This window comes from Pongo pygmaeus, chromosome 10, assembly GCF_028885625.2.
Source record: "Pongo pygmaeus isolate AG05252 chromosome 10, NHGRI_mPonPyg2-v2.0_pri, whole genome shotgun sequence".
Classification (NCBI taxonomy): domain Eukaryota; kingdom Metazoa; phylum Chordata; class Mammalia; order Primates; family Hominidae; genus Pongo; species Pongo pygmaeus.
This window is the reverse complement of record NC_072383.2, coordinates 56,570,256-56,595,863: the sequence shown is the minus strand read 5'-3', so window position 1 is coordinate 56,595,863 and position 25,608 is coordinate 56,570,256. Positions and strand designations below refer to the sequence as shown.

Genomic DNA, 25,608 nt, shown 5'->3' with positions numbered 1-25,608 from the left:
GTGTTCGAGTTAGTTGGAATGCTTTAGACCTTAGAATTGAATTTTTAGATAGAGTTTCCAGCCTGCTTCTGCCAAATTCTGCCTGGGGATATGTGTGTGGGGTGGAAGCAAGAAGAAAAGGGGTTAGATCTGTGTCTTACTAGGCTTTTGCCAACACTGATGACTTAAAAGCAAAACTTAAATCACTATTGTTTCCTTTAGATAAAGAAATGATAAAGCAGATTATCTTAGACAATATAAATTAACGCTTGCAATTTTGATAAACTACCACCTGCCTTTGAGCATTTACATAGGAGATACAAACTTTCATATGATAAAAAAAGTTTATCAAAAATTTTTGCCATCTCCTTTCAAAGTGATTTTTTCCGACTGCTCATTTAAAGAGCCTTAATTTTTCTAAGCTATTGAAACTGGTGATGGGTGAACATGAACATGAAACTGACAGCTAGAATTAGACTTCTTCTTGCCATGAGATCCAATGGTATTTTCCAGGTGCACCCACCTTCCCTTCCTTTCACTCCATACTCACGAATTTATCTCCCATATTTTCCAACATTGCTTTCTGGGTATGCATTTTAGTATCCTGAATCAAAAAAGATTAAAATTATCTGAAAACCACACTATAAAATCAGCTCTGAGTACAATACTCTATTGAAATGTGTATTTAGTAAACATGAGAAGTGCGAATGGAACTGCGATTCCTATGAATGCTGATTTGGAGGAGAGCTGCTCTACCTGCCTGCTGGCTAATCCGCAAATATTTGACAATTGCTATGTGGGAACAATTGTGTCAGAGCCATAGCAATCACAAAGACCTAGAGTAATCCTTCCCCTGTGGTGAATTCTCCTTGTACAAAAGTGAAGCACACTGAGATTTAGTGAGTCACTCCTGTTGTTTTTCACTAGGTTTGATGGAGCTTATGCTGTTTCTCTGCTTTAGCTAGAAAGTGAAGAGACGAATCTCACTCTTTCTTCTCCTTCTTCCTTTCTTTCATCTCCCTCCCTTTCCATTTCTCTTTTTTTCTCTCTCACTTTGCTTTTGAAGAATAAAGTATTGGAAGCAGACATGGTGGTTTCAGCAACGATTAGTGTCACATGAGATCTCCTCTAAATCAGAAGCTGTGAACTCCATGTACTCTGAATGATTAGGGCTAAAAGAAGCCCTGGGTTGGCAAAGGGCTGAAGCAGCCACATCTGGCAGAGGAGGGATGGGAGGTGGAGAGCAGCCCTTTGTTGGGGTAGTTGCAGGGACAAGCAGCAAAGACTTGCCCACAGGAGTGTTTGTCACAGGTGACATAGCCCAGCAGGGAAATAGAACCAGAACTGTTCCCGCATACCTGTGCTTAACGCAGCTGTTCCCAGAATGCATCCCAGCATTCTAGGGCTACCACCCCAGATGCAAACTCAGTCCCAACTTGCATCAGAGAAAACACAGAACAGCTGCAAAATTACTTGCATGTTAACAGGAATAAAAGTGAATAGAAGAAATGAAATAATTCACCCTTGATATGTCTCATTAAAACTTTGGAATGACTTTTCATTCCACCTGATTTTTCAGATTTTATCCTCACAGATGAAAAAAGTTTCTAATGTCACAAAATGTTTGATTGAAGAAGTAAATGACATTGAGTAACTGACATTTTCAGACACTAGGTTTTATCTTTTGGACACAAGGCAAGTTAATCTCAAGGAGTCAATTGCATCTTCCAATAAAGCAGAAAAGTATCAAAATATTTGCAAACATGAAACAAATATTTTTTGTTTCAAGCAACAATGTTTTTGGTCTAACCTTTGAAACTTAAGGATGTCACAGTAAATACTGATCTCTCTCCATGAATAAAATTTTATTGTTGAATTTATGCAACAAATATTTATTGAGTACCTACCCTGTGCTAGGCACACGGCTGTTAGTTGCTAGATGATTTGCTACAATATTAGGAAGATATGCAGTTGGACTTTGACCAAAATCATTTATATTTTTGTTTTGTTTTTCTTTAACAAAAAGGGTGGAGAAAATAATTCCAACACAACTCAAAGCACTGTGAAAAGACATTTGAATGAGCTTTGTAGGCAATAAGCCTAATAGAACACACACATGAAAGGGACCAAGACTTCTCTCTATGACAACCCATGAGCCTTTGAAATTTTTTTCTCTTCTCATCTTTATGACCACCACAGTAACTAAGGCAACAGTAGTGTCTTAGGGTTAAAGGCAATTGGAAATTAATTTCATAATATCTATTATTATTCACGTCAAGATGTTTAAAATGCTATTGCGACTCGTTTAATGCACTGTTTTTAAGCGAAATAAAGTTTAAGAGTTAAAATGTTTTCTTGTAAACTTACTTGCTCTTATGAACTTCCTTTTCTTAAACCACTTTAGGCATGATTAACATTCAGAAATCTGTGCATAGTTAATGCACACAACTTGATGAGTTTGCAGATACTTATACACCCATGACATTATCCTAACAATATATGCCATAAACATATCCCTAACCTCCAAAATTTTCCTCCCACACTTTTTGTTAATTATTATTATTATTCATGTGTGTCCACACTTAAGATCTACACTCTTAGCAAATTTTTATGTGTACAATACAGCATTGTTAACTCTAGGCACTATGCTGGGCAGGAGATCTCTAGGACTTGCATAACTGAAATCTTGCACACTTTGACTAATCCCCCCATTTCATCTTCTCTCAAGCCTTGGTAATCACCATCCTGCTCTCTGCTTCTGTGAGTTTGTCTATTTTTGATTCTTGATATAAGTGGTATCATGTGGTGTTTGTCCTTCTGTATCTGGCTTATTTTACTTAGTATAATTCTTCCAGGTGCACCATGTTGTAGCAAATGGCAGGATTTCCCTTTTCTTAAGACTGAATAATATTTCGTTGTATGTATATACCACATTTTCTTTATCATTTCATCCATTTACGAATATTTAGGTTGCTACTATGCTTTCACTATTATGAATAATGCTGCATGAAGGTGCAGATGCATGAAGATGATGCATGAAGGTGAACATGGAGGTGCAGATATCTCTTTGAGATTCTGATTTCGATGCCTTTGGATATATACCTAAAAATGGGATGCCTGGATCATATTGTAGTTTCACTTTTAATTTTTTGAGGAAGTTCCATACTGCCCTCCATAAGGGCTACACAAACTTACATACCCACCAACAATATACAAGGTTTGATCATATATGAACGGAATTATTCCTGGGCTCTTTATTCTGTTTCAGTGGTCTATATGTCTGTTTTTATGACAGTACCATACTGTATTAATCCATTCTCATGCTGCTATGAAGAAATACCCAAGACAGGGTAATTTGTAAAGGAAAGAAGTTTAATTAACTCATAGTTCTGTGGGACTTGTTTCCAACAAGTTCCTCATCTCCATCTGATATCACCTCAGCCTAGACTTTATTGTCCATATCACTATCAGCATTTTGGCCAAAGCCATTCAACGGGTATCTAGGACGTTCCAAACTTTCCCACATTTTCCTGTATTATTCTGAGCTCTCCAAACTGTTCCAACCTCTGCCTGTTACCCAGTTCCAAAGTCCCTTCCATATTTTTGGGTAGCTTTATGGCAGTGCCCCACTCTCTGTGGTAGCAATTCACTGTATTAGTCTATTCTCATGCTGCTGTGAAGAAATACCCAAGACTGCATAATTTATAAAGGAAAGATGTTTAATTGACTCACAGTTCTGCAGGGCTGACAGGCCTCAGCAAACTTAAAATCATAGCAGAAGAGGATGCAAATATGTCCTTCTTCACATGGTGGCACCAAAGAGAAGTGCAGAAGAAGCCGGGGGAATGCCCCTTATAAAACCATCAGATCTCATGATAACTCACTCACTATCATGAGAACAGCATAAGGGTAACTGCACCCATGATTAAGTTACCTCCCACCAGGTCTCTCCCATGATATATGGGGATTATGGGAACAATTCAAGATGAGATTTGGGTCAGGACACAACCAAACCATATCACATACTGTTTTGATTAGTCTAGCTTTGTAACATATTTTTATATAAGCAAACATACTGTCTCCAGATTTTTTTTCTTTTAGAAACAGAGTCCTGTTCTGTCACCCAGGCTGGAGTAGAGTGGCATGATCTTAGCTCACTGCAGCCTCCACCCCTGGGCTCAAGTGATCCTCCCGCCTCAGCTGGGACTATAGGTGTGTACCACCACACCCAGCATATTTTTTATGTTTTATTTTTGTAGAGACAGGACCTCATTATTTTGCCCAGGCTGGTTGTGAACTCCTGGACTCAAGCAATTATACCATCTCAGCCACAAAAATTGCTGGGATTATAGGCCTGAGACATAGAGCCTGGCCTCCAGATTTCTTCTTGCTCAAAATTGCTTTGGTGATTCAGGGTCTTTTGTGGTTCCACATAAATTTTAGATTCCCATATAATAAATGGTGCTGGGAGAACTGGCTAGCCATATGCAGAAAATTTAAACTGGACCCCTTCCTTACACCTTGTACAAAAATTAACTCAAGATGGATTAAAGACTTAAAGGTAAAACTCAAAGCTATAAAAACCCTAGACGAAAATCTAGGTGATACCATTCAGGACATAGGCACAGACAAAAATTTCATGATGAAATTGCCAAAAGCAATTGCAATAAAAATAAAAATTGACAAAAGGGATCTAATTAAACTGAGGAGCTTCTGTGCGGCAAAAGAAATTATCATCAGAATGAACAGGCAACCTACAGAACAGAAGAAAATTTTTGCAGTCTACCTATCTGACAAAGGTGTAATATCCAGAATCTACAAGGAACTTAAACAAATTTACAAGATAAAAACATGCAACCTCATTAAAAAGTGGGCAAAAGATATGAACAGACACTTCTCAAAAGACGTTCATGTGGCCAACAAACATGAAAAGAAGCTCAGCATCACTGAACATTAGAGAAATGCAAATCAAAACCACAATGAGATACCATCTCACGTCAGTCTGAATGGCGATTATTAAAAAGTCAAGAAACAGCAGATGCTGGCGAGGTTGAGTAGAATAGGAACGCTTTTACACTGTTGGTGGGTGGGAATGTAAATTAGCTCAACCATTGTGGTAGACAGTGTGGCAATTCCTCAAAGATCTAGAACCAGAAGTACCACTTGACCCAGCAATCTCATTATTGGGTATATACCCTAAGGAATATAAATAATTCTACTACAAAGATACATGCACACATATGTTCATTGCAGCACACTATTCACAATAGCAAAGACATGGAATCAACCCAAATGCTCATCAATGATAGACTGAAAAAAGAAAATGTACATATACACCATGGAATACTATGTAGCCATGAAAAGGAATGAGATCATGTCCTTTGCAGGCACATGGATGGAGCTGGAAGCAATCATCCTCAGCAAGCTAATGCAGGAACAGAAAACATGTTCTCACTTACAAGTGGGAGCTGAACAATGAGAACATGTGGACAGCACAGGGAGGGGAACAACACACATTGGGACCTCTTGGAGAGTGGTGGGGGGGGAGGGAGAGCATTGGGAAAAATAGCTAATGCATGCTGGGCTCTATACCTAGGTGATAGGTTGATAGGTGCAGCAAACCACCATGGCACATGTTTACCTATGTAACAAACCTGGACGTCCTGCACATATATTCTGGAACTTCAAATTAAAATTAATAAAAAATATAAATTTTTTAAAATGCCATTCAACTTTTAATAGGGATTGCACTGAATCTGTAAATCACATTGGGTAATATAAACATTTTAACAACATTAATTCTTCTAATCTATGAACATTGATTTATTTCCATTTATTTGTGTCTGCTTTAATTTCTTTCATGAGTACTGTACAGCTTTCAATGTACAAGTTTTCAGTGCACCTCACTGAGTAAGCTTATTCCTAAGATTTTTATTCTTTTTGATGCTATTGTAAAAGGTAACATTTCTTAATTTCCTTTTTAGATAGTGTGCTGTGTCTAGAAATGCAACTGATTTTTGTATGTTGATTTTGTATCCTGCAACTTTACTGAATTTGTTTATTATTTTTAACCTTTTTTTGTAAAATATTTAGGGTTTTCTATATATAAGATCACGTCATCTGCAAACAGAGATGATTTTATTCTTCTGTTTTTATTTAGAAGACATTTATTTATTTCTTCTTTCTTAATTGCTCTAGCTAGGACTTCCAGTACAATATTTAACAGAAATGTCAAGAGTGAACATCCTTTCCTTTTTCCAGATCTTAGAAGAAAAGATTTTAGATTTTCACTGCTGTGTTAATTGTGGGCTTTTTAAATACAGCCTTTACTGTGTTGAAATAAGTTCCTTCTATATGTAACTTGTCTATACTGAAAGGGTGTTGAGTTTTGCCAAATGCATTTTTTGTATCTTTTGAGATAATTGTTTGATTTTTATCCTTTATTCCATTAAGACATAACTGAAACTCCCATTGAACAGCTACTTCCCATTTCCCACTTCCCCTGCCCCTGGCCAACACCATTTTACTCTCTGAGTATAAGTTTGGCTATTTTAAATATGCAGTCTGTTTTCTATGGAGGATACGGCATCAGGCTCAAATAAGCTTTAAATGTGAATTGGAGAAGGCTTTCTCAAACTTAAGAGTTTTTAAAGTTAGTGTATGTTTAATATATCTATAAGAAGTAAAATAAATATAAAATCATTTTTGTAAATTTTTAAATTATACAAACCAAAATAGTAAACATAAAATCACAAAATGTTCACATAATGAAACTTTTAGTCACAATAATTAGGAACTCAGAATTACAAGATATATGATAAAATAGTTATAACTCTTACTTTCATAGGAAACAAAATTCTTTATGACTGCTTCAATGCTGACTTGTGCTCTTTATGTACAGTAAAAAATATTTCATTTGAAGGTCTTCTTTCATGGCATTCTTCTTGCAAAACGTACAAAGAGATTTGGAGTTCAATAACTGGCCTTCATCAAGCTCCACTAAAACCAACCAATTCAGAACTCACATGTCAAGATTTCGTTTAACCAACCAATCATTTTTCCTTGTGAAAATTTCTGGCTTTTGCTCTTGTGAGTTCTGCCCTTGTCTTTGCGTTTTCTTCTGCATAAATAAACCCTCAATGTTAAGTAATTTCTAAGTTTGGAGTTATTCTTTAACAGTTAATCCAAACACATCTTCCTGCAGACCTGCCGTCTCTGAGTTAAATCAGATTTTCTCTGTCCTCTTAGACAGAAACCATGGCAGAGCACTTGTTCAGTCTCCATGTCATTGTGTTTTACTAGTTGAGTTTAATCATAATTCTTAAGTTAAATGTCATCAAGGATATTAAAAAGACCACACATTTTTTATGATCATACACCTGTTTATTTAAGATGATATTGTTGTGTACAAAAAATTATTTTAAAATTTAGTTTTAGATTGTAAATAATGGAGTTTGACACCAAAATGTCTTCCCTTTTCTAAGATTTTCCATGCTGGAGAAATTCACATCATTGTAAAAATACAAGTTTTTGGGCATCAACGATATAGACTTCATAAATATTATCATGTCTATCTTTTTAATATTCTGAATTATTTTGCTGCTTTCAAGAACATTACCTATAGAGAATTTTGATTAATACATCATTTCACTTAAAACATGGAGGCACATTAGAACTTAGAAAATACATTTCAATAAATACAGCTTTGAAATAGTTTTGGCTTGTATTCTGTAATTTACATCTTTATTAATATCACCGACAGTTTCTATATGAGCACACACTGCATCTAATTGAGTTTTAATGGTATAATGGCAATGACTGGACTTTCTCATTGTGTATTCTGTAATGGTTCAAATTTGCATTTAGTAAATATTTTTTCAAAACATTTCAATATTTCATTGAAGCCAATGAGTAGTAATTATACAGCCTTTCAATAATGTCAGAAAAGAAAAACTGATAGTAAAAGAGATTTATGCTTCATTTTTTGCTACCAAGTTTAAAGAATATATAGAACAAGAAATTTAGAATGCCTTCGAATATTTTTCAAGAATCTTTTGTAGCAATCATTATGTTTTCCATGTTTTCAAATTCAGTTACCTTAGGATTCCAGGCTTCAAAAATTTTTTTGGTCTAGATTTATTATTTATATATAGTTTTATAAACCAACCGATATATACATAATCCTTCCTCAGGATTTGGCTTTGCATTTCATTCCCTAAATAATGTGCGGTATTGCAATATACTTATTTTCAATGTTTGTATTTTGCATACAAGTTCTGCCACAATGCTCTCAAATTTGGCTTTGGTTTTCTTCTAAATGTCCATTATCACACACATAAAGCTTCTTGGATGACTTTCTGGGTGGTAGACTTCAACCTGCCAAAAACTGAATCATGTATTATAAGTTCAAAAACAGTATGTCAATATTTTTATCACTATTGTATAATTTTTTAACATTTCTAATTCCATCTATGAAATTTTTCAGTTTATAAACAATACTACTGTTAATGAGTATTTCACTTTGTTCTTTTTGCTAAAGTGCTATAAATGCTTCCATTTGTACACTCACTTGCCATCTTCTGTTGATTTTTAATCCCTCAAAAGTTTGCAAAATAAAAAAGTACAAAAGCACTGAAGAAAATAAACTGACCAGTATATAATGGGTTAATATTAATTACTTTGAATAATTTATGTTAAATAAATTCTGAAAATTTTATATTAGTATTGTCATTTGAAAAACTAAATTTTTTTACTTATCCAGGCTATATACTTAAATCAGCAGACAATATGTTTTATATAAGTCTTTTGTGATTTTCTTCTTTTTTTTTAATTTTTTAATAGTGGTTTTCATGTAGATTTACAGTTAATTTACCCATGCTTCATCTGAACTCTAACTGTGATTACATCCTACCTATGCTTGGACCTCCAAAGTACTTCTAATTTTTTCTAACTTTTTATCTATTTTCTCTGAAACTTTATTCAATGATGACAATAGCTGTATTTTCTTTTAAAATTGTTTTCTGACAGCAACCCATTGCAAAAAACCTTTTCTGATATCTTAAACTTGTTTAGCATTTTATTGTTTAAATCAAATTTAAATATATTCATGTACTATCTTGCTAAATTTTATTAGAAATTAATTTTTTGTATTACAATTGGCAAAATTTTTTGTAACAAGAAATAATAGTTATTTAATTTGTGGATTATTACATTATAATCTATAATTTATATGTATGCAGTACTTTGGAGATTAGCAATGACTTACAGATATTGGTTTTTGCATAGTGATTCATATCTCACAATAAAATATTTGTACAGTTAAACTAATAATTCAGAAATACCATTCAGTACAGTAAACAAATGGCAGATAAAATGAATTAAAATATAGAATGTCTAATTTACCCATGTACTAATATTAATATGAAATTAAAACCATAAATATTTACTAATCACTAAGTATATCAGCCATAAAAAGAGCATCTTATTTGGAGGCAAAGTGTTTTTAGATATGATCAAATCAACAAGGTTGCTCAATTATCAAACTTGCTCCTCTTTCATAAGTTAATGTGGTATGGAATTTTATGTGTGTGTGTGCGCATGTGTGTATATATATGTATATATGTGTGTATATATGTATATATATATAAAATACGTCTTAGATAACATACTTTACCACCATTAGTCAGAAAATTCCCATAATATGTTCATTTTTCTAGAATAAGACTCCCTCACTATCAGAAAATTGTCAACATAAATTGTAAATAGTTCACCTTTGAAGTCAACAGGTATAGTAAAAATACTGACATGTTACAGTATGAAGAAGATATCTGTGATGTGAACAGTGATCTGATGTGACGTTCTGGTGTAGTGTGCAACCTATACGATTGAACATAACGGCTCCATGAATTGGAATCTGCCTCTTAATTAAAAGTTGCAAACGACAGGGAAACATTTTATATAATGTGTTCTTGCCCGCTTGAACAAAATTGATTGGAACTCAGATGCACAACTGACCTGAGGCAGGCTAATCACAGCCCCTCACATAGAAATGTAACATTAGGACCAAGACAGAATTTTCTTTTGCGGTAGGTGAACCAGAAACATTAAAAACCAGATGTCAGTTACCGTGTTTCACAGAATGAATAGAAAGAGCAAACAAAAAAGCCTGTACAGCAGAGTGTGGGGAAAATGTGAAGAGTCTGATGTCATCCTAGTGCCTAGTTCCAGGCCATACCAGGGGCCTGGCTGCATCTCTGACTCTGGGTCTCATAGGCCAACCTTCCATTCATTGGTAGAGGGGTACCTGGAGAAACAGATAGACATACACACACGTGCACATGTGTGCAAACACGTACACTTTTTTGTTTTTTTTTAAATAAGAAAAACTGCCAGCCACCCCTCCTTTGTCTAGTAGACACAGAAAGTCACTCAGGAGCAGTTTTTTTCTGATTTTTTTCAAAACACTTGAGTACTGCTTCTAAGTTATGAAAATATAAAATTGACAAGGCACCCAAGGCCCTAGAGAAGGATACAGAGCATCCTGTGGTCCAATTAATGCTGTCCCTTCTAGAGGCTGTCTCCTAATATCCTAATATGCAGAGGTAAGTGCTATCTAGAAGCAGGCTGAGGGGCAAGGCACCTCATGAGAGAGAGGTTGATTACAGTCTCTTCCCTTTTCAGGTTTAAGATAACCAGGACCTTTATGATAGACGGTGGTGGATTTGGAAACAGGTCTGATCCCTTGGGATGGAGGAAGCCCAATTCATGAAGTAGAGAACTCTTTCAAGGAGAGATTGGATTTCCTATTAACATGAAAAGCAGGTGGGCTGAAAGCTTAATTAGAAAATAAAACAGACATATCCATATTTGTATGGCATGTAGAGTTCAGATAAGTTCTGATTCTAATCAATTTTTCTTTGAATTAAATGACCTAGAGTTATCTTCATTATATGCAACCAAAGGAGGCCTCGCTAATACAGAAGAGTTATATTCTGGGGACACAAATTGATCTAAACTCATGTCAAGGTTGCCTGTTCTATTAGTGAATTCTACCTCCTACTATTAATGTTTTATAACAGTCTGTAAACTGTGAAACAGTATATTACATTCAGTAATGATAATAATACAATATAAAAAGGTAATGTAGTTAAGTCTTTTTGTGACCAGCCTTTCCCACAGGAAAAGCGAAATGAATTGGAATCTCTCCTGTCAAAGGCCAGAGATGATTTGTCACCCCAAAAACATCTCCAAACACTTAGTTTATATGGATGTTGGTAAATTAACTCAGAGCAACATTTTAGTGTATGGAAGGAGGTTGCTTAAAATCTACTCCTCAATTTATTCAATAATTTTACAATAAATCGACTGCCTTTTCCAAGCAGTAAAATATTTCTGTTAAACAAACAAAAACAAATCAAAGAAACAGTTCGATTGGCTAACCATTACTATTTTGTTGTTCCCTGCAAAATGTTATAGTGAGTAAATTTATATTTTTATATTATATATTTTTATATTTTTATGGTTGCATTGCTTAAAGAACATTAGTGCAGTATTGATTTACTAACCTAATTTTTACCCATATGAACTGCCACTCTCAGCTGCATTTATCTTCTTTAGTTTTCCCAGTCATTTCTAAATACCAGTGTTGTAACTCTCTGTAATACCATTATTTTTCTTTAATACTGGTAAAACACAGATAACTTCACAAAAAAGTTATTATCTATTTTTGGTGAGAATTTCAATATATGAGCAAAGTTGGTCATACAGTAACTTTAGGTTTTTTAGAGTGCTCTATTCTTTTTTATAGTTGAGTAGAAGATCTCTTCAATTGCTTCACCCTAGATCATATTCAAATAGCTTGTTTTTTATTTTTAATTCTAAATGTTAGGTTATTCTTTTCCAGCTCCCTGTTGAGAATGACATTGTTTAGAAAAGGATTGTGAATAAGTTAGTTATTAGTAGAAGGAGCTGATAAAACAATATTTACCGCATCCTTTTTTATTCTTGTTGCAAAATATGTTAATGCATAGCAGACTGATAAGAAAAACAGTAGCAGCAACAGTCATATATTAGATAATGTCTTGGCAGATTCCATTAAAATGTGGAAATTCAAAGACTCAGCATACTGTTTCCTGAATCAAGTTGTATTTGTTTTTTTCTAGAACACAAATGCCACCTATTTGTAGGAGGTTTCTTTGCAAAGTGTATATTTAAAAAAGCAAAAACAAATAAAATCACAGAGCAATTTAGGATTGAGTGAGACATAGTCACCAAATATAGAACTGATTGATTTATCTGCACTACAGATCTAGCAAGTGGATTCTGGTTGATTTTAAGAAAATAAATATGACAAGAGAACACTGCTATATTTGATATTTTCTCCACTGGCATTGCTTTTATTTCCAAACTTTTATAATTTGGTTCCTTAACATATTCATATTCCTTGGGATTACCTCAAAGTTTTAACCTTAGAATTATCTTTTATTTGTGCCATTGAAATGGAGTACATTACAAGGGAGCTTCTGAGGAAGAAGCAATTCAAAAAAGTGAGTTTGGAAAGAGAACACGAAAATATTTTTTAGGTATAAAACTTGGTGAAAATAAGGAACGTGTCATAGTTATGAAATTAAAAAAATTGTGTAAGAAGTTTGAACAGAATAATCAAAATAAAAGCCAAACATTAAATTTTGGAGAAGAAAATCATCACAAATTAAAGAAAAGAAAATAATCCCAGTAAAATAACATATATTCAAGTGAGAAACAAATGAGAGAAAGACAATGGGAGTGGGGGTGCTTAGTTTAGAAACTTCTGTTTCTACTTTATTCATTCAGCTGATATTTTCTCTTGAGTCAAGGCCTCAGTTCCACCCCATATGATTTAGATTTCCCTCCTCTAATTTCCAAAAGCAGTATATGCATTTTTCTAGCACAGGATTTTTTACATACACTGTAACTGTTGATTTTTATTTTTCCTCATTGACTGGGGACCGGGGATCAAGTCTTATTTTTTCTGTATCCCCAGTGCCGAGCACAGTCCCTGGCCAAAATAACTACTCATAATTGTTTGTTGGAGAAATGAATAAATTACAAGTTTACAACTTCTACAAACACCCAATGAGTGAATGAAAATCAGAGTTTTACTTGGCCTTCAGGACACCACAGTCTCTCGGGGTTTTTCCTACCTCATTGGCTGTCCCTTCTATTTTGCCTTTGCTCATTCCACCTCATCATCCAGATTTCTTGTTTCAAGTGTCCCAAGACTCAGTCCTTACCTAGATCTCTTCTCTCCTATTAATACTCAAGTCTTTGAGGACCTCAATCAGTGTTTCATGGCTTTACACGCTACTAAAGACTCACAAATGTGTAACTTCAGCCCAGACCTCTCCTCAAAACCCCAGTTATTTATACCCAACCGCCTACTGTTCATTTCCACTTAGATGTCTAATGAGCATCTCCAACCTAGCATGTCCAGAACAAAACCCCTGATTTCTAACCAACCAAACCTATTCAGTATATGGCAACTCCATCCCTATTCTTACAGACCAAAAATCTGGAGTTATTCTTTTCTCATATTTCATATTCAATAGGTCAGCAAATACTCTGATCTCTGCTTCAAAAATATAACCAGGACTTATACTTCTCCTGCTATCACTCTGACAAGCCTCCTTATTGGTGCTGTTCATACTTCCACCTTTTCTAGCCCTTTGTGTTTATTCCCAATGCAGCAATCAGAATAATCCTGTTACACCTAAGTGTAAGATTCATGCTCAGACCCCCCCAGGGCATCCTAGCTCACTCAGTAAAAGTCAGTTTAATGGCTTAAGGGCCTCATGATCTGGCCTCTCTCCAACTTCATCTCCCACTTCATCTCTTGCTGTGGTTCACTCAGCTTTAGCCACTCTGGCTTCCTTGAAGTTCTTCTGATGAACCTTTCCTGACCTTCTTAAAATTGCAAACCCTCCCCATAAAACTTCCTTAACTTATAACCATCTAATATCCTTTAAGATTAACTTTTATTGTCTATTTCTCTTTACTAGATGTAAGCCCTGTGAAGTCAGGAATTTTTGTTTGTTTTGTTCAATACCTCCAGTGTCTAGAAGGGTGTTTGGCACATACTAGGTATTCAATAAATATTTAATAAATAAATAAGTGAAAAATTAATTCATTCATTTGCATATTCAACAAATATTTACTGAGGACCCACTATGTTTCAGGTACTGTTCTAGGCTGCTTAATCCCGTCCCACTACAATAACCTGCCCCTGGGTTTTTGGCCAATAATGCTTACCTTTCGCTGGTGTTGAGCATAACTTAATGAATCATGTCATTTTCCATTCCCTCTAGATCATTATGTATGCATTTCTTCATCTACTCTCCCAATTGGCTTTTTATTTATCATGATTTATTACTTCCGACCTTCATTTGTCTTCCTCTCTTTCCAGAAGTGAGATAAAAGTCACTTAACCAATTTAAGTACTAAAGAAGAGAGAGACATATGTTTTAAAGTGAACTTGGATATGATGAAAAACCAGCTTCCTTGGCCTTTCATGCTTATAAGCATCTAAGTCTTGTTCAAATCATTAAAATACTGTCATCTGCCTTTTGATTCCTATAACTCACTTCTAATTTTTTAAATATTTTTATATATTTAGGGAATATATGTGTAGATTTCTTACATACATATATCATGTGGCAGTGAAATCTGGGCTTTTAGTGTACCCATCACCCAAGCAGTGAACATTGCCTCCAGTAGGAAATTTTTCAACCCTCACTTGTCTCCCACCCTCCCACCTTTTGTACTCTCAAATGTCTATTATTCCACTCTGTATGCCCATGTGTACCCATTATTTAGCTCCCACTTATAAGTGAGGATATGTGATATTTGACTTTCTATTGCTGAGTTATTTAACTTACAATAATGGCCTCCAGTTCCATCCATGTTGCTGCAAAAGACATGATTTTGTTTTTCATGGCTGAGTAGTATTTCATGGTGTGTGTGGATGTGTGTATCTATATCTTTCATCTGTATAATATATATAATATATAGATACATTTATATATAGGTGTGTATATATATATAGGTGTATGTTTATATATAGGTATGTGTGTGTATATTCTGTATTTCATCCTCTGTTGATGGACACTTAAGTTGGTTCTATATCTTTCTTATTGTGAATAATGCTGCCTTAAATAAACAAGTGCAGGTGTCATTTTCCTTTGGTTACATACCCAGTAGTGGGATTGCTGGATTGAATGGTAGTTCTATTTTTAGTTCCTTCAGAAATCTCCATACTGCTTTCTGTAAAGGTTGTACTACTTAACATTCCCACCAACACTGTATAAGTGTTCCTATTTCTCCACATCCTTGCCAATATCTGATATTTTTTGACTTTTTAATAAATAGCCATTCTGACAGGGATGAGATAGTAGCTGTTTTTTGTTGTTGTTTGAGACAAGGTCTCACTCTGTTGGAGTGCAGTGCTATGAACATGGCTCACTGCAGCCTTGATTTCCTGGGCTTAAGTGATCCTCTCTCCTTAGCCTCCCAAGTAGCTAAGACTACAGGCACGTGCCACCACACCTGGCTAGTTATTTCATTTTTTGTAGAGATGTAGTCTCTTTATATTGCTCAGGCTGGTCTCAAACTCCTGGGTCAAGCAATCCTCCCACCTCATCCTCCCAAAGCACTGGGATTACAGGTGTGAGCCACCACTCCCAGCCTGATGGTAACTCTTTTTACCTACTTTGGGAATGTCTTCATCCAATATATGCATATATGAAAAATACATTTTCTTATTAAATTTTCTTACCATTTCCATTTTAATAGATTATATTGTAATAGAATCATCTTTTATTATTTTACATTGTGTATGTACATGTTTGTGTAGGCATGCATCTGGGAATATCACTTGTGGGAAAATGAATTCTGATTATCATCTAAAGATAAACTTTCATAATATACTTAATGACTTGTTTATCACTTGCAGACCAACTACATCTTTAAGAATGGTCTTAATTAAAATTTACTTTTCTAGGCATTCTTCAGCTAAGTGGCAAGCGACACATGAAAACTACATAAAGACAATCATTTTTCATCTGTTCGTTTTTCACTGAAAAATTCCCTCCATCTACAGCAGTGCTAGAAACATAGTAGGCACTCAGTAAATATGTGTTCAGCACAAGAATAAATGATATGAGATGAAAATGAATAGTGAATATATATAAGTAAGGGTTAAGATGGCATTGGTGAATACAGGCAACAAATTAAAAGATATATAGATTAGTAGTATGAGAAGGTGCTAATTTTTTATTTATTTAACTTTTTAAAAAACTACAAGTTTATGGGAGTAATAATTTCTCCTTAACTTCTTGGAATATAGGAAAATATGAACAGAACTTTGAAAATCCCAGCCAGGTGAATTTTGAAGGCGCTGGTATACTGCTAAGATTTTTTTCTTCATCCCTTAATGTTACACTCAAAGAATCATGACTATGAGGGATAGTCAGGAGTCTATAGAGAGACAGCAGCATATTTGGAGTGAGTCATAGAGCTTTCTAATCATAGAACAAATCCATGGAATCTCAAATGTGCCAGTCTCAAGTCTCAGAGGGCAGGATGAAAGTAAATATCAAATGAGTATCAAATTAGATAGCATATTCTCAACAAGATTCAATAAATTATAGCCATAAGGTATTTTTAATGAAAATCAGGCAATTTCTCCAATCTGTGTTCTGCTTATGGTATTACATGCATGCACCACTCACACAATCATCTGATAGACAGATAGACACTTACCATGGCTGATAAGAATTAAATTATGACCAGAACTAATGACGCCAAATACAAGAGAGTCACCTTTTAAAATTGAACTTACAAAAGCCTTTTCCCACATTACATGTGACAATTCCTTCTTCAAAATCTACCTCATAGCTCACACTATAAATATGGCCATCCAAGATCATTTGAGACTGAAAAAGTAAGTTTACTTACTCAAAGCAATAAGAAAATGTATATATTCTTTTTCAGTCAAGAGTTTGGGCTTTTGTAATAACTGGAATATATTAGATAGCAGAATGTAGTCACCAAAATATATTTTGATCTTCTGAATAAATGACTTTGTTCCTAGGAAAATTCTCAGTGGAAGCCTAGAGCTACAAGAGGCAAGATATTTGACTCTTGGATTGTTTTTCTAGGGCTTGTTGAAATGCAGCCAGTGTAGTAAAAAATGACTGTCTCTGATCTTTGACAAACCTGAGAAAAACAAGCAATGGGGAAAGGATTCCCTATTTAATAAATGGTGCTGGGAAAACTGGCTAGCCATACGTAGAAAGCTGAAACTGGATCCTTTCCTTATACCTTATACAAAAATCAATTCAAGATGTATTAAAGACTTAAACGTTAGACCTAAAACCAAAAAAACCCTAGAAGAAAACCTAGGCATTATCATTCAGGACATAGGCATGGGCAAGGACTTCATGTCTAAAACACCAAAAGCAATGGCAACAAAAGCCAAAATTGACAAATGGGATCTAATTAAACTAAAGAGCTTCTGCACAGCAAAAGAAACTACCATCAGAGTGAACAGGCAACCTACAAAATGGGAGAAAATTTTCACAACCTACTCATCTGACAAAGGGCTAATATCCAGAATCTACAATGAACTCAAACAAATTTACAAGAAACAAACAAACAACCCCATCAAAAAGTGGGCGAAGGACATGAACAGACACTTCTCAAAAGAAGACATTTATGCAGCCAAAAACCACATGAAAAAATGCTCACCATCACTGGCCATCAGAGAAATGCAAATCAAAACCACAATGAGATGCCATCTCACACCAGTTAGAATGGCAATCATTAAAAAGTCAGGAAACAACAGGTGCTGGAGAGGATGTGGAGAAATAGGAACACTTTTACACTGTTGGTGGGACTGTAAACTAGTTCAACCCTTGTGGAAGTCAGTGTGGCGATTCCTCAGGGATCTAGAACTAGAAATTCCATTCGATCCAGCCATCCCATTACTGGGTATATACCCAAAGGACTATAAATCATGCTGCTATAAAGACACATGCACACGTATGTTTATTGCGGCATTATTCACAATAGCAAAGACTTGGAACCAACCCAAATGTCCAACAATGATAGACTGGATTAAGAAAATGTGGCACATATACACCATGGAATACTATGCAGCCATAAAAAATGATGAGTTCATGTCCTTTGTAGGGACATGGATGAAATTGGAAATCATCATTCTCAGTAAACTATCTCAAGAACAAAAAACCAAACACCGCATATTCTCACTCATAGGTGGGAACTGAACAATGAGAACACATGGACATAGGAAGGGGAACATCACACTTTGGGGACTGTTGTGGGGTGTGGGGAGGGGGGAGGGATCGCATTGGGAGATATACCTAATGCTAGATGACGAGTTAGTGGGTGCAGTGCACCAGCATGGCACATGTATACATATGTAACTAACCTGCATATTGTGCACATGTACCATAAAACCTAAAGTATAATAATAATAAATAAATAAATAAATAAGAAATTAACTTAAAAAAAATTACTGTGAAAATGAGACTCCTCTGCTGACATGCCATGAAGAGAAGACAAGAGCAAGTTGCTATTCATGTTCGGAAGGTGCCCACAGGACAGTGTGCCACACTGGTCTTTTCCTTCATCACTCATTACAGCTCATGACAAGTCTCTTCAGTTGAATCTGGACCTCTTTTCCCATACACTTCCAACCAGGAATTATGTAATAATTAGAGGATGTCGCATGTTAGATACCATTACTCTGCCCACACGTCCAACTAGTAATTTGCTCACCACGAATGTGTTTGGCCTATACATTTTATCTCTAAACGCTTTGCTCTGACATTCTTTAAAGTTGTGATTCTAATGTAAACCTGGATATAATGTAAGTCTTTCAATGAAGATTCTCTACCTTCAAACCATTAAAAAAATAGGAAAATAGGCCACTCGTAGTGTGCAAAAGAAGTCCCATTGATGAGAGTGGACCTCAACTGCAATTGCCTGGTTTTTGCAATTCTTCCTCTGAACATCAAATATTGTGCTTTAATTGCACTTGTGGAAATCTAGTGACTACAGGAAGTTTAGGCATCTTTAAAGTGGGTATTTCATATTGCTTAGAGGAAATAAAATATGAATAGAATAATATAAATGTGAGAATCTAAATATTATTTCAAGTTTTAAAATGCTATAGTTATTTAATATTTCACTTGGCCAGAATATTAAGCTAATGGTTGCTCTCTGAATATATTAATTGGCTTTGTCCTTTAGATAAGAATATTAAGCTTAAAATAAAATTGATAGGAACTCTACATTAACCTTTGGGATTACTAATTACTAATTAAATTGGCAAATGAGCTTCTGCCAGAAAAATCTCATTCTAACTCCATAAAACCCAAAGAACTTTAAAAGCACTTCATCAAGTCAAGAGATTGGAAAAAAAAATGTTATCGGCTAGAAATTATTATTTCTGAATTCACTTTTTTCTCTATCTAGTCTTTTAGCTTGCCTCTATGACTACATTGGAATATATCACATACTTTTTAATAATTTAGCTGTGCCCCTCTTTGGTGTGTTTGTTCTCATTCATTCACTTGTTTATTATCTGTATCAGTTAGCTTTCTTTGTTTGCAATCCACAGAAATGGACAGTGACTAAGCAGAAATAAAAACATAAATACATGAATTATTAAATAGCATGGGGTATCTCACAAAATCAAAGGAAAAATGATGACCCAGTCTTTTTTTTTAAGTCAAAATGAAAGGCTCCTCAGTGATCTAGGAAAGAAAACAGATAGATGTTCTTCTTAAGGTACCATAGTATTGGATGAATGTGCTCTAAAAATAAGTGTGTGCGTGTGTGTGTGAGAGAGAGTTCACTTCCTCTAAAGTAGGTACTGAGCACCTCAGTTCATGCTGTATTCTAAAAATGTACACGTATTTTAATTGCAATCCCTACTTTCTAGTAGCTCATATGCAGACAGAGAAACTAATTATATTTCTCTTATAAGGACATTTGGATTATGTCTATGCTTTTTCATTTTCCCTTGCTACTATAAGCAATGTTATAATAAACATCATGGTAATATATGTTTAAATACTCATTATTTGTACTGTGGTAATTTTATATATGTGGTATTGAGTCAAATAATATACAAATTTTACATGTCACATACATGTGCATAGGGCCATAGAAAATATCTAGATGGATATATACTAAATTGCCATCAATGGTTACTACTATGGTATTTATGTCCATTAAGAGGTCTATCATTAAAATAGAATTGAAAATTTTATGAGAGGAAAGAAAACTTCCTAGACTACTTCCTTTGCCTTGATGATGATAATTCTTTTTTTTGTTTTTGTTTTTTTGAGACAAAGTTTTGCTGTTGTTCCTCAGGCTAGAGTGCAATGGCACAATTTTGGCTCACTGCAACCTCTGCCTGCCAGGTTCAAGCAATTCTCCTGCCTCAGCATCCCGAGTAGCTGGGATTACAGGTGCCCACCACCATGCTCAGCTAATTTTTGTATTTTTTTTTAACAGATACAGGGTTTCACCTCTTTATTAGAAATCTGACATTTTTCTCCTCAAGAAGAAAGTTTTAAATGGCTTATTTTTCCATTTCTTAAGAAAAACAGACCTCCCAACCAGGGAAAAAAAAACTCTTTGTGTACATAATTCCCTTTAAAAAATTTGCAGAAACAGTTCAAAGAACTGCATATTGTCTCCATTCAGATTTCCCAGTAGTTAACATTTTACATTTCCTCTATCTTTTCAACCCCCTTTCCCCCCATATAGACGTATTTTTTTTCTAATCTGTTTGAGACTATGTTGCTGATGTAATACTCCTTTAACCCTGAAATAAGGAATCTGACTCCATTTTCTGAAGTTTGACAGCTGATAGCTTTTAAACTTCTCCCATCCCTCTTTTCCTCTGCCCCACATCTGAACAAGCTAATAAGAAAGCCCAATGTTCTTTCCTTTGGTGCCACTGGGAAATTCAAACCATGCACAACTCTGCCTGTATGAAGGGCGCTAGTCTGGCCCCATCCCTTAACCATACCAGAGTGAATACCTCAAGCCCATCTTCTATCCTTCCTCTCTTGGACCTCCTCAGTAAACCTGACCTGCTCTCCCAAGATGCATCAATTATGTAAGCAATAAATATTTTCATACCCTCTTCAGGTGTGTGTGGCATCATAAATCTGAACATGGGAACCAAATTCTAGGTGAGGGTACATTTTGCACCTGCAGAGTGGTCACAGCAAACCATAAATAGAACCTCCTGCATAAACACAGTATAATTATCAAAATCAGAAAACGAACATTGGTATGCTATTTATTATTTCATCTACAGACCAGATGTCCCTATTTGTCCCAGTCATGTTCTTTAACACCTAAGAAAACCTTGCATGGCACTATGAGTTAGATGGCATGTACCTTTAGCCTCTTTTATTTTAAACAGTTCCAGAATCTTTGCTGACATGGACATTTTTGAAGGGTACTGCTCAGTTATTTTGTAGAATGTTTCTCAATATGGGTTTGGTGTTTCCTCATAATTAAATTCAGGTTGTGTTGTATTGGAAGTTCTCTCAGTTTCTGTTCGTTGGCTTCGTGTGCTTTTTGCCCTAACAAAAGAGGTTTTGAGGTTTCTATTATAATTTCTTACATCTTTCAAGTAGAAACAAATTCCAATACAAATCCAGACTTAAGTTTTGAATATCCAAAGGGTGAGACCAGACTTCTGGACAATGTTTTCTATTGCCCCACTTATGAATTTTAGGGTGATAGAAGGAAGCAGTTATGGAGAAGTGGCATGCAAAGCTTTGTAAAGTTCTCCTCTCTTAAGTTAGGCTGCATGAGATCTGATATGACAGATGCCATGTTAAAGTCTTCTCTTGAACAAATTTGTTTCTGCCTCCTTATTAAGTTACCCTAGCTATCTCAAAGAGCTACCAGAAACGAAAACTAAGAGGACAGATGTGGTTTCTAGTCCTTGTAACATTTTTTACTAGGTGTTGATCTGTGGCTTTCACATTTTAATGTAGGCATTTTGGGATTACTTAAAATAAACATTTTCTTTTATAATAAGTAAATAAATAGGATAAAGTTATTTTTATTAAAATAATCAAACCTACCCTTGGCCAAATCTCTGTTTCTTCCTAATTATTATTCTCTCTTTTTGAAGCTAAGCTCTTGAAAGAGTGGTGACCACTTTATGTCCCCACCTCCTCATCTCCCATTTACTTTCCCAGTGACCTTCTCTGTCCTGCCTATGACACCTGATCAGTTTTGATCACTTCCTCCTTTGGTGTTTGATTCAACATCTTCTTTATTTGCATGGCTTGCTCCTCTCAGCCTATAAATGTTGTCCCTCCTCAGGTCTCACACATGTCCCAGTTCTTCTCACTGCTCAATAATTCATACATTTTTATAGCTTCAGATTCCTCTTTTCAACAATGATCCACTATCCAGAACAATATCCTGGTCCTCTCTCCTAAGTTCCAGGACTTTAGGTCTATCTGCCTAGAGTACTACTCCACTGAAAAGCCTCACAGGCCAAGTAGCTCCTTTGACTTGCTTGCATACTCAGTACCCAACTAAAACAATTAGTCTAAGATTCATCCGGGCATCCAAGTCAGAAGTGGGAGTTGTCAGAGATCCTTCCTTCATTTTCCACATCTAAGTTCAGTTGAGTCTGGCTCCCCTATATTTCTCAGATCCATTCCCTCCCTTCTTTTATATATGCCCTCTACTACCTGGCTATTTTAGTGGTCTACTAATTGAGCAACCTGACTCTAATATCAACTTCCTTCACCACATCATGACCAGAGTGAGCTCCCTAAAATGCAAATTTGATATCATCTGGTTTTATAAGCTTATAGTATATACACTCTCATGCACAATAATATTCTGAACAAATCCTAAACTTTTCACCATGGCATAAAATCTCATGATTATCTATTTTAGCTGGGCTACTTCTTCTCTCTAAAATTATTTAGTATACTCTACCATGTTTCTTCATTCAACAAATACTTAAAAATCATGTCTGAATTTGGTATAGACAGTGGGGATACAAGGGAGAAAAAACTCAGCAACAACAAAGTTCTTCACTTTGGGGAGTTCATTACTTTTTTCTTTATGTTCGTATCAGATGAAATTTACTTACCCTTATCTCAACACTTCCTTCACACAGTGTCATCTAATTTCAAATAGATCAAGAACTAAAAATCAGTGTCATACTTAGCATATTTAACATTTGGAACAGATTCTATTTTAACATTATTTAACTCTCTACTTGATAAACCTAACTTTAGTAATAATAATCAATCATGAAATAAAATAAAGAAAACTAATGGCCAGAAAAGGCAGATAGTGAAAATTTTATTTCGTTGAATTTCATATATATTATTATGCTAGTGAAATAAAATAAAAAACACAAAGTAAAAATAACATTACAAGAAACAGAAAAGTAATGGATTAATACTCCTTAACTACACTGATAGATTTTTTTTAATTGGGGGGGAATCTTCTATTGGTCCATTATAGGAATGTTACGTTTTCCTTTTTTGTGTTTTAGAGACTTGATTTCTGCACATTTGTTAAGAACTTCATCAACATTAGTTCTCATCATATTTTCATTTTTAATAGAAAGCATAGCCAGATTTGTCAATCTTTCTTTGCTCATAGGTGGTCAAAGAAGACTTTTTATTAATTCCAAAATTTAAAAATTTATTTCCAATTAAGACTTAGGAAAAGCCTGAAGCATAGTGATAACTTTGGCATCCATCCATAAAAATCCCATTTCACTGTATACTTCAGAAGTTTCAGTTCTACCTACCAGCTTTCAAATATCTCCACATTCAAAAAATTCCTGCTAAATATCTTTATGACCACATTTGTCATAAATTTCTATGATATTTAGTAAAATCTTTTGAAGTTTTATTTCCAAAATTTTTTCTGTAAAAATTAGAGAAAATAGTTAAAACATATGAACATTCACATTATGTGATTATTGCTTTAGAAATGAGCGTCCAATTCTTAGTGAAAACAATTGAGGCATTCAAATGCCGCCCTTTTGATTTCTTCTGACAAAGAAAGACCATTCTCTTTTGTCATTTTTCCTGGCATTGTTTTTCACATTTGATTTCATTTTTCTATTTAAACATTCATTTTCTTACATTTGCTTATTGCATCGATGACTTCCCGATGTCCAGGTGCTGATCTTTAAGAAATCACTCTAAAGCTTGGCATTTCATTGTGTATTGTCCAAGTCTGATCCTGGATGTTTGTGATGGATTAACTTCATCTAAAATTCCAAACAATAAAAAAGAGGACTCATAAAAGAAAAATCCTATTCATCAGAGAGTAATACATAAGCTGATCTTTTTGAATCCATATTTCCTATTAGATCACACAGTACTTCCAAAGTTGGTATTAACTTTTAAAATGTGTCTGTACTGCATGCACAGCTCTCTGATGAGCATTTTAGCTTGTCTGGGAAAGTCTTTCCACTCTTATGTCTTCATTCTGCAGCATTTTCCAGTGAATGAGATGAGCCTAAAAAGAATAAATAATTTTTCCTTAAAGTTCTAAAAAATGACACACCTGAAGAAATGTTTCCACTAGAATGACTTCTGCAGAAATTTAGAGAATGATTATTTATAAAATAAAATAAGAACTTGGAATTGTTTATTATTTTTCTAAATGCCAATGAGAATACTGACCATAGTTGCAACATAATTATATCCTTCAGCATTGTGTATACGTGATGGTTAATATTAAGTGTCAACTTGATTGGATTGAAGGATACAAAGTATTGTTTCTGGATGTGACTGTGAGGGTGTTGCCAAAGGATATTAACATTTGAGTCAGTGGACTGGGAGAGGCAGACCCACCTTCAGTCTGGGTGGGCACCATCCAATCAGCTGCCAGCATGGCTAGAAAAAGCGGGTGGATGAGTGTGGAATAAGCTGCCTTGCTGAGTCTTCCAGCCTTCATCTTTCTCCCATGCTAGATGCTTCTTGCCCGTTAACATCAGACTCCAGGTTCTTCTGCTTTCAGACTCTTGGACTTAACACCAGTGATTTACCAGGGGCTTTCAGGCCTTTGGCCACAGACTGAAGACTGTGCTGTTGGCTTCCCTACTTTTGAGGTTTCAGGACTCAGACTAAGCCATACTGGCTTCCTTGCTCCTCAACTTGCAGACAGCCTATCATGGGACTTCACCTTGTGATCATGGGAGTCAATTCTCCTTAATAAACTCTTTCACATATACATCTATCCTATTAGTTCTGTCCCTCTGGTGAACCCTGACTAATACGGTATAGTAAACAACCATTCTTTAGAAATGCAAATGTGCATGGGTATCTATACTAGAAAAAACACAAGTACCTATACTAGAAACAACACAAAATTCAGATAGCACAGGAGTGAAAGAAAATGTTGAAACATTATCTGTAAGCACTGACAGTAATGAAGAGAAAGAAAATGCGAGTAAAAACCAACATTAACAGGATAGATAGATGATAGACAGATGACAATGATAAAGATAGATAATGATAGATAATGAGGATAGATATAGATAGATAG

General features: G+C 35.0%; 1 long non-coding RNA gene across 3 annotated transcripts in view; it reads left to right on the top strand.

Moving 5' to 3' along the window:
• Nucleotides 1-25,608, top strand: part of LOC129010406 (uncharacterized) — an 85,006-nt gene that overhangs the window by 40,981 nt on the left and 18,417 nt on the right. For all 3 annotated transcript variants that reach the window (XR_008492992.2, XR_008492993.2, XR_008492991.2), the window contains one exon: nt 10,660-10,800. This is a non-coding gene — a long non-coding RNA (uncharacterized LOC129010406). The remainder of the gene's footprint in view (nt 1-10,659; nt 10,801-25,608) is intronic.